Here is a 14,450-nt window from a genome sequence, read left to right on the forward strand (position 1 = left end):
CTCACCGCAACCTCCACCTCCCAGGTTCAGGCAATTCTCCTGCCTCAGCCTCCTGAGTAGCTGGGATTACAGGCACGCGCTACCATGCCCAGCTAATTTTTTGTATTTTTAGTAGAGACGGGGTTTCACCATGTTGACCAGGATGGTCTCGATCTCTTGACCTCGTGATCCACCTGCCTCGGCCTCCCACAGTGCTGGGATTACAGGCTTGAGCCACCGCGCCCGGCATACAGTGGTATCTTATAAGTGAGACATCATATAAGTTCAGTGGTTAAGAGATTCTAGACTCAGACAAGTGTTAGCTGGAATACTGTCTTTACTATTTCCTGGGCAAGTTATTCAACTTATGAAAACTTCAAATTTCCTCATTCATGAAATGGGAATACTACTTACTTCATAGGGTTGTTGTGAAGCACATCATAAGTGCTTGATAGATGGCAACTTTAATTATTGCTCATTAATCCTGTCATTATTGGATTCCATAAGAATGTTGTGACAGAACTTCAGTTAATCCATAAATATTAGCAAACCGCAGGACCTTTTTACTTTAAGGTATTGCATCAGGTAGAGCAAAGAGAAAAAATTGGAGGCTGGGCACTCTGAAATTTTGTTGTTGCCAGTCCTTAAAATAACTTAGATAAGACAGGCTACAGGAGGCAAACATTGGATAAAGATCCAGGCCTGGGATTTGGCTCCTGTCAGAAATAAGACATGAATTGGGTCACAGTGGTGGCAACCATTTCAAGGTAAGAAATACTGACACGCCAAATTGCTTTTTATTTTCCCACTGTGTGCTGGCTTAATGGTGCAGTACCTCACTCTTAGATTTTGGATTTGAGGACAAGGCTATGAGAAACATGTAAGCTATGCAATACTACCCTGTGTATGAAGCAGAACGCAATACAAGAGCTTAGTAGTAGCTCCGATAAAGGCGAGCATGAATGCGGAAGGGAGGGAATATTAGGAGGGGTTGTATAGAGTGAGAGGAGAATTACTATGCCCATCTGTCCCGCTCCACAGAGTTGTGTGTGTATGTCTAGAAGTATTCTGTTTGCTTGTTGTCAGTATGCTTCTGTCTCTGTTTAAGCCACTCACTGGTAAACGTGTTTTGGCTTCCCAGAAATGGTTTTCTCCCTTCGAATGGAATTAAATAAATGCCAACAAGAATTTCTTAAACATTCTTTCATTAACCATTGGCCATATGCAGAGCACTATTTTAGAAGGTGAGAAAAGACCCAAATGACAGAAAATTGAAGATGAACTTAAGATCAGAAACTCACTGCTTTTCCACATGATTATAGCAGCACATTTCACAATTGCAAAGATAGGGAAGCAACCTATGTGCCCGTTGACTAATGAGTAGATAAATAAAATGTGATATAATATACACCATGGAATACTGCTAGGCCATTAAAAGAAACGAAACAATGTCTTTTGCAGCAACTTGGATGGAGCTGGAGGCCATTACTCTGAGTGACATAAGAGTGGAAAACCAAATGTTCTCATATATAAGTGGGAGCTAAGCTTTGAGTACACAAAGGCATACAGAGTAGTATAATGGACTTTAGAGACTCAGAATGGGGAGAGTGGGGAGGACCTAGGGATAAAAAAAATCTATACATTAGGTACAATGTACACTACTTGGGTGATGGGTGCACTAAAAATCTCAGAATTCATCACTATATAATTCATGTAACAAAAAATCACTTGTGCCCCAAAAGCTATTGAAATTAAAAAATACAAAAAATATAAAAAACAATATCAGTGCTTCTCAAACTTTAATGTATATATGAATTGCTTGGAGAGCTCATTAAAGTGCAGTTTTCTGACTGTTAATTTAGGCTGGGGCCCAAGATTATGTTTCTAACAAGCTGTCAGGTGCTGCTGATATTGCTGGTCCATGGCCCACATTTTGAGGAGCAAGTGTTTAGAGGGAAGGGAGGTTCAATATCTTCCCTTCTTTCCTAATATTCGCCTTTTCCTGGAAAAGAGTAATTTACAGATTGGCCAGATTCTAGGGAATGAGTTGATCTGTGTTTAACATGAACAGAAATATGAACCTCCATTCAGCTTTCTCTTAATGCAGCAGGAATAGGTAAGCTGAATCAGGGCCTTCCCTTGGGATCTGGCCATGTTTTCTCTTCCTCAAATGCATAGCTAAGTGTACATTTTTTGTCTGCATCTTGTCTAATGTGGCAGGATGAAAAGTGAGTAAGGTTTTGATATGTCATGGGGAGAGGAAGGCCCTTGTAAGCCTTTAGTATAGGCTCTAACTTTGTTTTGTTTGTTTTTGTTTGTTTGTTTGTTTGTTGGAGACTGAGTCTTGCTCTGTCGCCCAGGTTGGAGTGCAGTGGCATGATCTTGGCTCACTACAACCTCTGCCTCTCTGGTTCAAGCAATTCTTATGCCTCAGCCTCCTGAATAGCTGGGATTACAGATGCATGCCACCATGCACAGCTAATTTTTGTACTTTTAGTAGAGACAGGGTTTCACTATGTTGGCCAGGCTGGTCTCGATCTTCTGACCTCAATTGATATGCCCACCTTGGCCTCCCAAAGTGCTGGGATTACAGGCGCACCTGGCCTCTAACTTTGTTTTTAAAGGAGAGTTTTACATTAAGGAATTGGGCTTTATTCAGGTAACTATAAAGTGTTGTTTTAATTTCTCATCTGTCAGTGGCACGAGCGTATATGGATTCTTCATGAACCTCACGAAGGAGAAAGATGACTGGGCCACACAGCAAGTTTCTAGTACTCATGGTACTTTGGCCCAATGTCATCAAAACCTATCTCTTGTTTCCGAACAAGCTAGCCTTGAACACACACCAGTGAATTCTGTGGATGCTCACACCACTAGCGGAATAGCTCATTACTGCTGAGATAATGCTGGAAGATTTCCTAGAGAAGTGTGTGGAACGGTTTTGAAGGAAAGGCCTTTGCATGGTAAACGTTAGAAGGCACAACATTCCTTTACAGGCTTTAGGCATTATGTCTGCCCCAGGTCGGATCTTGTTTCTGACTCTTGGAGTCCTTGACTCTTCTGCTACCCACTGGTCTTGGAAGACTGGAGCCGCCTTTCTCTCCACACTCACTCTGGAGCTTGCATACTTTCGAAACAGATGGCTTGTGCTGCTTTGTCTCTTCCTTCAGCTCAATTTCTTGAGCATATGTGAGACATGTATTTGAATATCTTTTGTACTAAGCTAAGCTCTTCAGGGTTTGGTCACATGACAGCCAAATCAAAGCTATTTTGGGGATGTTTTTCTAATTGCATCAAATTTTACAATTTACCTGACAAAATTATATTATCAGATGTTATCCATATTCAAATCTTCAAATATCCCTCTGAGAGAAAGCAGGAGATTTTTGAGTTTTTCATGTCCAGATGTAGCTAATGTGATATTCATATTTTCATTCATTCTACCTTCTGCCTGCAACCCCAGCCCAACAATAAATTTTTCTATGATTCCAGAGCTTGGTTCGGCCTGACATTATTTAGAAAAATACGGCCTCTCTACCTATCTGTACTGTCTCCTACCACCCAATCCATTTGCTGACTGCCTCATCTCCAATATCAATTGAAACCCTCTTTGGGGCCGTGATATCATTTATTTGGATCAGCTACCAGCCTTCCTTAGGACACTCTTCTTTCCCCTATTCCATCATGGTGTCCTCTAGCACTCTGCATTGTCCCGTTACCCCCCACTTGCTAGTACCTATTCCAGTCTTGAGCCCATCATATTATTCTATCTTCCTACACCATAGTGATTGCTTTAAGGGAGGAGCACAAGGACCAAATAGAGACAATCAGAGTTTTCTCTGAGATTTATATATAGACTTTGGAAGACAGAAATTCTTTTCTCTATTCTTTTATACTCACTAAAATATAGTTTATGGCTGGGCGCAGTGGTTCATGCCTGTAATCCCAGCACTTTGGGAGGCCAAGGTGGGCAGATCACGAGGTCAGGAGTTGGAGACCAGCCTGGCCAACATGGTGAAACCCCATCTCTACTAAAAATACGACAATTAGCCGAGCACCGTGGTGGGTGCCTGTAATCTCAGCTACGCTGGAGGCTGAGGCAAGAGAATTGTTTGAACCAAGAGGGCGGAGGTCACGGTGAGCCGAGTTGCTACTGCACTCTAGCCTGGGTGACAGAGCGAGACTCTGTCTCAAAACAAACATAGTTTATTAATTTATTCTTAACTTTGTATTATGGACAAATTTAAACATATAAAAAAAGAGTAGCAGAATGAATCTTTAAGAACCCATCACCAAGCTTACACAGTTATCAACAACCAATATTTCTTGCTATACGTTCAGTTTTCCAGATGTGCTATTCTTGTGTCTCTGTACCTTTGTACTTACCATTTCCTATGTGTTTCATGTTTCTGTATTTCTCATTTGCTTGCTCTTAGAATATTAGGTCTTCCAGTCAGTCACCCAGATTTGCCTAAAGACCTGACACAAATGTCACTTCCACTATGAAGTCCCACTGACTTTTATATATAAGGTTTGTGTTCCTTCTGCTATGATCTGGTAGCTCCTTTTTCATGCTTTTATACTGCATTGCACTTATTTATTCAACATCCATTCAACAAACTTCTAAACTTTTATTAAACTATTTCACTGTTTTAGGTGTTGAGGATCAATGAATAAAAAAGGCAAAAATTGTCACCTTCGTAGAATGAGGGGAGACTTAAACATTACAAACAAGCAAATTACGTGGGTTGTTAGAACATGATAATTGCAGTGGAAAAAGAGTTTAAGTGAAATTGGGTGTGTGTGTCTTCACATTTTTAATAAAGAAAATAAGATAAGCCACACTCATTACACTGCATAATGGTTATTTACTTCCTTTTTTATCTCCACAACTAGACTGCAGCTATTTGAAAGCAGAGGTTGTGTCTTATTCTTTTTGCAGCCAAGCACCTAGTATATATGTTAGCAGGCATTCTATAATCATTGTGGAATAAATGGAAAAAACGGAAGAGTACAAGACACCAACTCTAAAAACTCTTGGTGTCAAGGAAGGGTTTTTTGTTTTGTTTTGTTTGTTTTTGAGATGGGATTTCACCCTATTACCCCAGGCTGCAGTGCAGGGGCGCCATCACTGCAAACTTTGCCTCGTGGGTTCAAGTGGTCCTCCACCTCAGCATCCCAAGTAGTTGTGATTACAGGCATGTGCCAGTATGCCTGGCTAATTTTTCTATTTTTAGTAGAGATGGGGTTTTGTCATGTTGGCCAGGCTGGTCTCAAAGTGACCTGCCTGCTTCGGCCTCCCAAAGCTCTGGGATTACAGGTGTGAGCCATCGTNTTCAGTAGAGACAGGGTTTCACCATGTTGACCAGGATGGTCTCGATCTCTTGACCTCGTGATCCACCCGCCTCGGCCTCCCAAAGTGCTGGGATTACAGGCGTGAGCCACCGCGCCCAGCCAAAATTTTAACTTTTAATAATAGATTTTTATATATTTTATGGTAGTAAATGATAAAATAGACTAGTGTTTATATATACTTATGCAATCATGACAGACCTTTTTTTTAAAAATATTTCTAGGCTATGTAATTTGTCTGCAGTTTTTGTAGATCTCCAAAAAATTTTCCAATATACTTATTGAAAAAATCTGCATATAAGTGGATCCATGCAGTTTATTATAGTTTATTTTTTGAGTGGTGCCATCTTGGCTCACTGCTGCCTCCTCCTCCTGGGCTCAAGCAATCCTCCCACCTCAGCCTCCCAAGTAGCTGGGACTACGGGTGTGTGCCACCACTAATTTTTGTGGAGGTTTTTTCGTTTTGTAGAGATAAGGTTTTGCCATGTTGCTGAGGCTAGTCTCAACTCTTGGGCTCAAGTGATCGCCTACCACAGCCTTCCTAAGTGCTAGGATTACAGGTGTGAGCTGCCACACCTGATTTCTATGCAGCTTAAGCCTGTCTTGTTCAAGGGTTAACGGTATTCTGTTGGTTACACCAACTAAATCTGATGCAAGTGGTAGACCACATAGCTTGTGAATACCAGGTGGTGAGAAATACTGAGGAGACACTTTAGAGGCTGGCTACCTAAAAGTGAAGGAAGCATTGTATTTTGTATTGCACTTAGCCATATGCTAGAGCCTAAGAAGCCATTCGTGTTATATCAAAAGAAAAAATAAAGTAAGTTGACCATTGATCACAATAATGTATACAACACACATTTTTATTATAAAGGTCAAGATATTGAAAGGAATTTAGAGCTCAAAGCTCTTTAGGTTTTTCAATTTTCTATAAATTTAACTCTACTTTTAAAGTATAGGAACATTTTTAAGATGGTAAAATATCACTGGCTCCTGGAACATTTCTTTGAAGCTACTCTGATGACAGGAAGGGTACATAAGATTTTGCTGTCAATCACTACCTTAAGTTTCCTTAGTTTTTTTTTTTTTTTTTTTTTTTTTTTTTTTATTTTTTTTTTTTTTTTTTTTTTTTTTTTTAAGGATAGTACAGGTACATGGGAAAAAATTCAAACAGTACTCTATATAATTGAATGTATATTAAAAATACTATGTTTTTCCTTCTCCCCAGCCTCCAGCCTTCCAAAATCCTTCCCAATGGCATTCACTGTTAACTTGTTTTTTATGTACCACTCCAGAGTTAATCTGTCTCTCTAGCTTTCAGTGTAATACATCTTCAATTACAAGTATTATCTTGGAAATCAGTATATAGAACTGCTACATTTTAAAACATAGCTGTATAATATGTGTATGAGTACATCAGAATGTTTTTCATCAGGCCTCAGTTAATGGGATTTAAGTAGTAACAAAGGTGTTTTGATAAACCACTTAACTAATGGAAAAGTTAGGTTGCAGTGTGAATCTGTTGCATCACATCTTCATATTTAACTAAGGCAGTAGCTTACCTGTCAGGGAGAAGGCTAGTCACCACACCTCTGTGTATATCATTTAATTTCACCTTGTACCCATGAGGTTGTTATTATGATGCTCAACTTAGAAGAAGCCTGAGGTTTTCAGAGGTTCAGTAATTTTGCCCAAGGTAGCACACCTTGAAAACAGGTCTACCTGACTCCATGCTTTTTGGCTTCCTTAGAATTTTTAGTATTCCTGCAATAAAGAGGATCTCTGCGGAATGCCTGGTGGATGTTCCTGGATGATCTTTGATTCTTTCCAATCCGAAGATGCTCCAGCACTGTACCACCCCCTGCTGTCCATTCCCTGTCTTTTTCTGTTGGCTTTATGTCCTAGGAGGTTGACCTCTGCACCAGCTGGGCTCTTTGCCCTCTCACTGAGGGTTAGCTTTGGCAAAAGGGAGGCACCAACATGAGACTGGAGGATGAAAGAAGAGAGATTAACATTTTTTTTTCCTACTTCCTCCCTGCTTTGGCACCAGAGTTTCAGCAGTGGTCAATTTGTATCACTATTATAACTAGGGGGAGGTGGGCTTCCTCCTTGAGTCTACCTCTTAATGGATTCTAGTAATACAATTTCCCTCCCCTCCTCTCCCCTCCCCTCCCCTCTCTTTCCTTGCCTTCCCTTTCCTTTCCTTCCCACCTTCTTTTTCTTTTCTTTTTTTTGCCTAAATATCTTCCCTCTCTTGCTAGTCTCTGGATACTTCAACATTCTTTCTTGATTTCTTTAACCATGCCCACACGTCTATAAATAGTCTTTGTATTAAAAGTCTCTTCAGATAAACCATTCATTAGTTAGATTTTGTCTTCTGTCATAATCCTATTATAAATATATTTTAAGATATAATCCCTTACAGGAGAATTTTAAAGAACTGATGCTATAAGGTTCAATGAAATTAATCTCTAATGATAAATTTCAGGCTAATTAAGGGTAATTGGAACTTTTTGCTCTCAAATTCTATCTACTTAGCAGCAGCCTATTTGGCCAAGTGCTAAGATCAGCTCTGCTGTTGGTTGTATGTAGATTTTTTTGGTCATTGTCTTGCTCCTTATAATTTTATATGAATCTCTGACACTGTAACCTTGGATTTCCGTTAGCAGGCATTTAACATTTTAGCAGTCTTTTTTGAATCCCCCAACCCTGCCAATCACACTACTTTTTTTTCCTACAGAATTGCTAAAGAGATATATTAGTTATCTGTTGCTGTGTAACACATTACCTCAAAACTTAGCAGCTTAAAATACCATTTATTGTTTTCCAACAATCTCACAGTTCTTGTGGGAGTCTCTTAGTTGTGTAGTTCTGGCTAAAGTTATTTTAAGATGTTGCAGTCCAGCTGTTGGCCAGGACTAACATTATCTGAAGCCTCCACTGGAAGAGATTCCAGCTCCAAGCTCAGTCACATAATTATTGGCAAGCCTCTGTTCCTTGCTGGCTGTTGGCTGAACATCTTGGCATCTTGATGATCTTCTGCATCACAGGCCCTGAGTGTCCTCACAATATGGTATCCAGGTTCCCCCAGAAAAAGAGATCTAAGAGAGCCATAATCTTTTAAAACCAAGTCTTGGAAGTGACATGTCATCACTTCTGATGTACAGTTGACCTTTGAAGAATTGGGAAGTGGGGTTAAGTGTGCCAACCCTGGTACAGTCAAAAATCCTCGTATAATGTTTGACTCCCCCAAAACTTAACTAAGAGACTACTGTTGACTGGAAGCTTTATGATAACACATAGATAGTTGATTAACACATATTTTGTGTTATATGTTTTATAGACTATAAGCTACAGAAAAGAGAATGTTATTAAGAAAATCGTAAGAAAGAGAAAATATATTTACTATTCATTAAGTAGAAGTGGATTATCATAAAGGCTTTTATCCTTATCATCTTCATACTGAGTAAGCTGAGGAGGAAGAAGATAAAGAGGTGTTGGTCTTGCCGTCTCAGGGGTGGCAGAGGAGGAAGTGGTAGAGGAGGTGGAAGGGAGTACAGGTATTGATTGACCTACAACCTATGCAACTTACGACCATTCGACTTTACGACCACAATCGCTAGCCACAACTGCTCCACGTCTGGCAGCACAAACATTGCCCAGCTGGGCATACGACAGTGTGGACCAGCTTCTGGCAGCACTACCATCTCTGCGTGCATATAGCCTACTCAACTTATGACCAAATCGTGTTACGACCGGTCTGTCGGAACCAATCGTGGTCATAAGTCGAGCACTAGCTGTAGGGAGAGGCAGACACACTTGGTGTCACTCTATGGAAATACATCATAATTTTTATCTGACCTTTTTGCTTTTCTGTTTCTCTAAAAATGTTTCCATGTGGCTCCAAATCCTTCTTCCACTATTTGCTTTAGTTTCAGTGCCTCTATCATGGAAGGGTCCATGTGGTGAAAGAAGTCGAAGACAGCCTTGAATAATTGGAAATCTGCCAGATTTTCTATTGTCAGTTTATCTTCTGGCCCTGCTGCTTCTACTGTGTCTTCTTCTTCATCGTCTAGCACTGGTTTGGAAGCATTCAGTTCCATCAGGTCATCTTTTATTAATTCCTCTGGTTTGGTATTAATAGCTCTTGAATTTCTCTGAGATCCATATCTTGAAACTCTTTATCCCTTGCCTTTTTTTTTTTTTTTTTTTTTTCACATTCATAGTCTCTTTTCATGATTTCCTTGACTGGCTCTGTTGTAAATCTCATGAAGTCATGCACAGCGTCTGGACACAGTTTACTCCAGCAGAAACTTATTGTTCCAGGCTTGGTAACTTTCACCACTTTTTCTGTAGCACTGATAACATTTGCAATGGTGTAATTCTTCTAGACTCATGACGTTCTCTCTATTGGGGGTTTCTTCCGCAGCATTAACAATCCTTTCCATAGAGTACCATGTTTAATAAGCTTTAAAGATCCTTATGACCACCTTTTCTAGAGGCTGAATTAACAACATTGTGTGTGAGGGCAAGTAGGCCACTTCAACACCTTTAGTGTTGAACCCATACGGCTCTGAGTGACCAGGGGCATTGTCCAATATCAAAAGAACTTTAAAAGGCAGTCCATTACTGGCAAGGTTCTTTCTGACTTCAGGGACAAAGCATCTGCGGACCCCATCCAGAAAAAGTGTTCTCATTGTCCAGGCCTCCTTATCAACCAAAAGACTGGCAGCTGCTGTTATCCTTTTGTTACAAGGCTCAGGGGTTAACAGGTTTATAGGTAAGGGCAGTCATGATTATAAACCCATCTGCATTTCCATAAAACAGTAGAGTTAGCTTATCCCTTCCTGCCTTAAATTCTTGTGCTCACTTCTCTTCCATACTAGTAAATGTCCTTCATGGACTTTATTTTTAAATAGGGCACTTTTATCTGCATTAAAAACCTGTTCAGGCAGATATCCTTTCTCCTCAATGATTTTCTTAATGGCACCTGGGAACTCATCTGCTGCTGCTTGGTGGGCAGAAGCTGCTTCTTCTATCTTGACCTTCTTTTAAGCCAAACACCTCTTTGTAAAATTGTCAAACCATCTTTTGCTGACATTAAATTCTCTGCCTTTAGATCCTTCACCCTACTTTTGATTTGTCATACAATGACTGCACTTTTTTCTCGAATCATATTAGAGTTGATAGGTACACCTTTCTAATAGTAATCTGCCCCCACATAAAAACTGCATTTTTTTTCTTTCTTGTTTTTTTGAGACAGAGTCTCATCTGTCACTCAGGCTGGAGTACAGTGGCACAATCTTGGCTCACTGCAACTTCCACCTCCCTAGTTCAAGCAATTCTCTTGCCTCAGCCTCACAAGTAGTTGGGATTACAGGTACATACCACCACACCCAGCTAATTTTTGTATTTTTAGTAGAGTTGGGGTTTGTCATATTGGCCAGACTGGACTCGAACTCCTGGCTTCAAGTGATCTGCCCACCTTGGCCTCCCACAGTGCTGGGATTACAGGCATGAGCCACCGTGTCTGGCCTAAAAGCTGCATTTTAAATATGAGACAAAAAGGTATTTCACCAAAAGTGTAGGGTTTTGCATCTGCTGGTGTAGCCGCAGTGGTGGCTTTGCACATTTGCTTTTTTTTTTTTTTTTTTTTTAACAGTGTTCCTTATGGTGAATTCTTTTATTGTAAAATGGCGGGTAATCGCAGCTGCACACCTCAATCTACCATGCATATCAAGCAATTTAACTTTTTCCTGTAATGTCATGACTTTTCTCTTGTTCTCAGGAACACTTTTAGCATCATTAGTATCACTTCATATGGATTCCCCTAATGTTATTCAGTGTTCATGATATTGCACTAAACAAGATGAACCAAAAGAGTCACTTTTTATTGTGATGCACAATTTACTGAAGAGAGGAACTGCTCCAAGAGAGATGATTAGAGTGTTTTAAGTGACCACTCATAACACTTGAGCTCACTGCAATAATGAGAGAAGGTGGCTACAACACTCTTACAGTAGTATGGTTTGCGCCATTATTTTACCCATTTATATATGGCATCTTTACATGTGTTTACATTTCTCTCCATTAAGAATGGTGCCATGCACAGTCTATAAGTGTTTATGTGCATTTTGATAAATTTTAACTTTTTTTTTTTTTTTTTGGACGGAGTTTCGCTCTTGTTACCCAGGCTGGAGTGTAATGGTGCGATCTCGGCTCACCGCAACCTCCGCCTCCTGGGTTCAGGCAATTCTCCTGCCTCAGCCTCCTGAGTAGCTGGGATTACAGGCACGCACCACCATGCCTAGCTAATTTTTTGTATTTTCAGTAGAGACAGGGTTTCACCATGTTGACCAGGATGGTCTCGATCTCTTGACCTCGTGATCCACCCGCCTCGGCCTCCCAAAGTGCTGGGATTACAGGCGTGAGCCACCGCGCCCAGCCAAAATTTTAACTTTTAATAATAGATTTTTATATATTTTATGGTAGTAAATGATAAAATAGACTAGTGTTTATATATACTTATGCAATCATGACAGACCTTTTTTTAAAAAATATTTCTAGGCTATGTAATTTGTCTGCAGTTTTTGTAGATCTCCAAAAAATTTTCCAATATACTTATTGAAAAAATCTGCATATAAGTGGATCCATGCAGTTTATTATAGTTTATTTTTTGAGTGGTGCCATCTTGGCTCACTGCTGCCTCCTCCTCCTGGGCTCAAGCAATCCTCCCACCTCAGCCTCCCAAGTAGCTGGGACTACGGGTGTGTGCCACCACTAATTTTTGTGGAGGTTTTTTCGTTTTGTAGAGATAAGGTTTTGCCATGTTGCTGAGGCTAGTCTCAACTCTTGGGCTCAAGTGATCGCCTACCACAGCCTTCCTAAGTGCTAGGATTACAGGTGTGAGCTGCCACACCTGATTTCTATGCAGCTTAAGCCTGTCTTGTTCAAGGGTTAACGGTATTCTGTTGGTTACACCAACTAAATCTGATGCAAGTGGTAGACCACATAGCTTGTGAATACCAGGTGGTGAGAAATACTGAGGAGACACTTTAGAGGCTGGCTACCTAAAAGTGAAGGAAGCATTGTATTTTGTATTGCACTTAGCCATATGCTAGAGCCTAAGAAGCCATTCGTGTTATATCAAAAGAAAAAATAAAGTAAGTTGACCATTGATCACAATAATGTATACAACACACATTTTTATTATAAAGGTCAAGATATTGAAAGGAATTTAGAGCTCAAAGCTCTTTAGGTTTTTCAATTTTCTATAAATTTAACTCTACTTTTAAAGTATAGGAACATTTTTAAGATGGTAAAATATCACTGGCTCCTGGAACATTTCTTTGAAGCTACTCTGATGACAGGAAGGGTACATAAGATTTTGCTGTCAATCACTACCTTAAGTTTCCTTAGTTTTTTTTTTTTTTTTTGAATGGAGTCTTGCTCTTGTCACCCAGGCTAGAGTGCAATGGTAAGATATCGGCTCATTGCGACCTCTGCCTCCTGGGTTCAAGCAATTCTCCTGCCTCAGCCTCCCAGGTAGCTGGGATTACAGGTACCAGCCACCATGCCTGGCTAATTTTTGTATTTTTAGTAGAGATGGGATTTCACCATATTGGCCAGACTAGTCTCAAATTCCTGACCTCAAATGATCTGCCCACCTTGGCCTCCCAAAATGCGGGGATTATAGGCGTGAGCCACCATGCCCGGATAGGATACTTAGTTTTTAGTCTTTTGGAGTCAGGATTTGTGTGCTGCTTTGACAGTATTGCTAGTGACAGAATCTGGTGGAGTGGTACAGACCACAGGGTCCAGTAACTGCCAGAGGTAACATGCTGCCTGTACTGTGGCTTTCTTTAGTTGTATGATTTGGGGCTCTCTTCCTGCTTATGCAGCCTTGAGTCTAGTTATTTAGCTTACCTGGTGATTCTGATAGCTACTCCATAGCCTTTTTTTCTTGTAGTATTTTACTTATTTATGTTAGCAAACAAACATAAATATGGATATGGAGTGCACCACCATATCTGGCTAATTTTTGCATTTTTAGTAGAGATGGGGTTTCACCATGTTGACCAGGCTGGTCTTGAACTCCTGACCTCAGGTGAGCCACCCGCCTCGGCTTTCCAAAGTGCTGGAATTACAGATGTGAGCCACTGCACCTGGCCCTGAAACAATTTTTTTTTTTTTTTTTTGAGATTAAGTCTTGCTCTGTTGCCAGGCTGGAATGCAGTGGCGCAATCTTGGCTCACTGCAACCTCCGCCTCCTGGGTTCAAGTGATTCTCCTGCCTCAGCCTCCTGAGTAGCTGGGACTACAGGCATGCACGCCCAGCTAATTTTTGTAATTTTAGTAAAAGTCAGGGTTTCACCATGTTGGCCAGGATTTTTAAGTGTAGTTTAGTGGCATTAAGTACATTCACATTGTTGTGCAAACATTACCACCATTCATCCCAGAACTCTTTCCATCTTACAAAACTGAAACTCTGCACCCACTAAACACTAAAACACTCCCTCCTCCCACCAGACCCTCATAGTGTTTGTAAAAACTTGTGGTAAAAAATGCATGATGTAAAATTTACCATTTAAACTATTTTTAAGGGTATGGGTCTGCAGTATTACGTATAATTGCTTTGTTGTGAAACAAATCTCCAGAACTTTTTCATCTTGCAAATCTGAAACTCTATACCCATTAAAAAACAACCACATTTTCCCTTCTTCCAGCCTCTGGCAACCACCATTCTGCTTTCCGTTTTTATGTATTTGACTACTCTGGATACCTCATATAAGTGGAATCATATTGCATTTGCCTTTTGTGTGTGTGTGACTGGCTTGTTTCACTTAATAAAATGTCCTCAAGTTTCATTCATGTTGCAGCCTGTGACAGGATTTACTTCCTTTTTATATTAATAGCTGAATAACATTTCATTGTATGTAATACTTTTGCTTGTCTGTTCATCTGTTGATGGACATTTGGATTTTTTCACCTTTTGGCTATTGTAAACAGTGCTGCTGTGAACATGGTGTACAAGTAGCTCTTCAAGACCTTGCTTTCAGTGGTTTTGGATTTGTACCCAGAAGCTGGAGTGTTGGCTCATATGGGTTTTATTTTTAATTT

At 40.2% G+C, this 14,450-nt stretch overlaps 1 long non-coding RNA gene across 1 annotated transcript in view; it reads left to right on the forward strand.

Annotated features, from left to right (window-relative positions):
• The window catches only part of LOC119471266, a 28,748-nt gene that overhangs the window by 2,651 nt on the left and 11,647 nt on the right, over positions 1-14,450 (forward strand). The window contains exon 2 of the long non-coding RNA XR_005200306.1: positions 4,416-4,510. This is a non-coding gene — a long non-coding RNA (uncharacterized LOC119471266). The remainder of the gene's footprint in view (positions 1-4,415; positions 4,511-14,450) is intronic.

Source organism: Cebus imitator, unplaced genomic scaffold, assembly GCF_001604975.1.
Source record: "Cebus imitator isolate Cc_AM_T3 unplaced genomic scaffold, Cebus_imitator-1.0 Scaffold54, whole genome shotgun sequence".
NCBI lineage: Eukaryota > Metazoa > Chordata > Mammalia > Primates > Cebidae > Cebus > Cebus imitator.